Raw genomic sequence first — 3,705 nt, forward strand, 5'->3', positions numbered from 1 at the left:
CTGGGGTCTCTCCAGTCCCCTCCACTCCGTGCCTTTTCCCCCCTCTCTCTTCTCCCCCCCCCCCACATATGTTGTTGTGTTGAGGGGTGCTGGGTGGGTTTGGGTGGGTGTGGGGTGCTGAGGAGGTTTGGGAGGAGGTTACAGGGGGATTCAGGAGGGAATTGGAGGGATGCTGGCAGTGGGGGGCTTTGTAAGGATGCTGGGCAGGGGGAAGATGGGAGGGTGCTCTGGGTGAAGGGTTTGGGGGATGCTGAAGAGGGATTTGGGGAATGGTGCTGCAGGGACTTAGGAAGGAAGCTTGGGAGGGATGGGGAGGGATGCTGGGGGTCTTAGGAGAGATGCTGCTGCAGGCTGAGGGGTTTGGGTGGAAGCTGCAGGGTGGGGGTGCAGACACAGACCCATCAGCACCTCCTGCTCAGCAGAACTGGGCTTTGTGGGGTGCTGAGGGTCACCCTACCCTTTCCAAGGATCCTTGCCAGCCGTGGGGCAGGACCCCCCTCCTCTGGCAGGCTCCCCCCTTTCAGGGTCTGCAAAGCCAAGAGGAAGGAGCCTTATTTCTCCCGGAGCCCCAGTGGATGAGGGGGTACCCACATTTGGGGTGTCCCCCTCTATTTGCTTTGGGGATGGATTAATTCACTGCCTTGGGGCAGCGCTGGGTCTGCCAGAGGATGATTTGGTGCAGTTTTGGGTGCTTTGGGCTCAGGAGGGGTGGATTAGGGGACACAGGACAAGAGACCAGCAGCTGGTTCAACCCTGGAGACGGGGTTTTCAGCCTGCACAGAGCTCTGCCAGCATCAAACTCCTGCAGTGCTGAAGCATCCAGACATTTCATCAAGAGCCTCATAAAAACGCCCAGGAGGGAATTAATGGCTTTTCATTCATCCCATGGCTCAGATGGTATCCAGCTCCAGGGCCGCTGAGTGGGGAGGCAGGAACAACGTGCCGTGGGTTTCTGCCAGCACAGCGAGGGGTTTGGTGGCCCTGGCTTTGTCCCAGAGGGGCGGTGGGATGGGTCCGGGCAGGAACTGGGAGCACAGGGATGGATTTAATGTGCACATCTTGGGGGCTGCACTTGGGATGCACCACCCTCTTTACCTGGAGGGTGTTCCCATTCCTGTGACGAGGCAGCACAGAGGGGTACACGCTGCACGCGGTCCAGGACACGGGGTTTAAGGACCTTCCCGGGGTGAAAACCCCCTCCCAGACCCAGAGCGAGGTGTTGAGTCCCTGCCCTGCCCGGCTCTGACGCAGGAGGGCTCCTGATCACTCCCAGAGGGAGGAAAACGTCAGGTCAAGGAGTGTAAACCAGCTTTTAGCGTGGCTGAGGAGCTCTTCGGAAGAGGACTCATCCCTTTCCTTGGCCCCCGGCACGGCCGGAGCCCCCAGCCTGACCCTTTTCCAAGGGGTTATCCACAAAGGACTAATCATCCTGGCAGGTCTCAGCAAACACGTCCTCTCGGCTCAGCTCCTCTGGAGTTGCTTTAATTTCATTCTTTTTTTCTTTTTTTTTTTTTTTCCCCAGCTGGAATGTTAAAAATAAACCCAGAGGACGGATAAAACAAATGGAAAAATCTTTAAAAGGGATTTGGTGATCGTCTGCCTGCACTCAGCTGTTGCTGCTCTGCCTGCCCAGCCCGGCCACTGCCATGGACGGGGGTTTCCAAAATTGGGGAAACTGAGGCAGGGGGGGGCATGTTGGACAGGAGGGCATCACCCCTTTGAGGTGCACAGAGAATCCTGAACCCCACTGCTGATGCTGGGAATTCTCTCTGCACCCTGAGTTTCACCAATGAAAGGAATTTATCTCCCCTGGGAGGGTGGGGAGGCCCTGGCACAGGTTGCCCAGAGAAGCTGTGGCTGCCCCTGGATCCCTGGAAGTGTCCAAGGCCAGGTTGGAGCAACCCAGGCTAGTGGAAGGTGGGACTGGATTATCTTTGAGGTCCAAACCCATCCTGTGGTTCTGTGCTCTTAGATGGAGTCCTGCTCTCCCATGGGGTTGCTCCTCTTGGGAAGTTCTCCATGGCAGTGCCTTAGCTCTTATTTTCTTATTGTCTCCTCCGCACCCTGAAAAATGGATAAATAATAAATCAAATGGAGGAAGTGAGAGAGATACTGAGGCTGTCAAGGAGGAAAATTCACATTACTCACCTGCCTGGTGAGCTGGGATCCATCCAGGGGGATTTACAGCTGGAGCCCCTGACGGCAGCGTTTTGATTTACTCAGAGGCTGCAAACTTGACAAAGTATATTTCACACTGGAAAGACCCACTTTCCCCCTGGAATTTATTGGTTTTAATTAAAATGGCCATAAAAATAACAGGCAGGAGCCTTGAATTTGCTCTGGCAGGACTCCAGTCAAAATCCGTGGGAATCTCTGGAGGTTAATTCAATGGAGGAGGAAATGGGGCGGTGGGCAAAGGTTTCTCCCCAATGATTTTTAGGAATTCAGAAGGGCACTAAGCCTCTGTAGGTGCTTCTCACCTTGTCTTACCATGGCCCTGTTAGAGAGAGCCTTGGACAGAGCTCTGGTGACACCAGAGCTGCATCCTGTGCCCAGGTGGGAGCCAGGGCAGCTCTGCCAGGTGTAGAACTGTGATAAGAAATATGTCCATGTCTAAAATATAAATACATAAAAATATTTAGATGTTTTCATGTAATTTCCAGATTGGGAGCCAGCTGGAGTCCTGCCTGTGACATTTCAGGGCTGTGGTGTAGAGATGGGAAGCTCTAGTTTTTACTCCTCCTCCCTAGTGCCCATCTTCATGGAATCATGGAATCATGGAATGGTTTGGGTGGGAAGGGACCTTAAAGCTCATCCAGTTCCACCCCCCTGCCATGGGCAGGGACACCTTCCACTAGACCAGGCTGCTCCAAGCCCTGTCCAACCTGGCCTTGGACACTTCCAGGGATAGAAGTGCTCCCTTTTTGCTGTTTTTTTTAGCCCCAGACCTGAAGAAGCAGTGCTGGGACAGCTGAGTGCATTGGCTTTCAGCTGGGGTGAGGGTTGTTTTTGGCAAGAGGAGTGGCCCCCAGTGCCTCCCCCTGGGCTCTCCTGCTTCCCTCACAGTCCCTGTGTCTGTCTCTCACCTCCCAGTGCTACAAAAGCAGGATTTTTATTTGTGCAGGGGTTTACCTTTAGAGCAAATATCACCCAGACCTGGAGCTCTGCGTCTGTGATCGATCCTGTGGGGATGTGGACAGGGTGACTGAAATGCACCACATCCCAAAATAACCCTGTTGGGGCAGCAAATGGACAAACCCCTCAACAAATCCACTGCCCTAGAAGTCAAAATCAGATGCTGCTTGGAAAGCCTCTGGAATGTTTCACCTGCACCCTGCCAAGAGAAGGAATTATTTACCTGGTTTTGCTCTTGGTAGTGAAAACCACACACAAAAGGAGTAGGATTGTGTTTGCACCATCCATCCACCCATCCATCAGTCTGTCCATCCACCCCATCCATCCACCCATCCATCCATTCATCCATCTCCTTGTAGAAGTGATGCACCAGCCCTTGCAGAGGGATTTGCCAGCCCCTCCCTCTCCCCCTCTCCCTGAGCTGCTGTTACCCTTCTCCAGGGTCTGATCCCCCCATCCCAATTCAGAAACCCTTCTCCAGGGTCTGATCCCCCCATCCTAACTCAGAAACCCTTCTCCAGGGTCTGATTCCCCCCATCCCAACTCAGAAACCCTTCTCCAGGGTCTGAT

This window comes from Corapipo altera, unplaced genomic scaffold (genome assembly GCF_003945725.1).
Source record: "Corapipo altera isolate COAL_440 unplaced genomic scaffold, ASM394572v1 201, whole genome shotgun sequence".
In the NCBI taxonomy this organism is placed as follows: Eukaryota; Metazoa; Chordata; class Aves; order Passeriformes; family Pipridae; genus Corapipo; species Corapipo altera.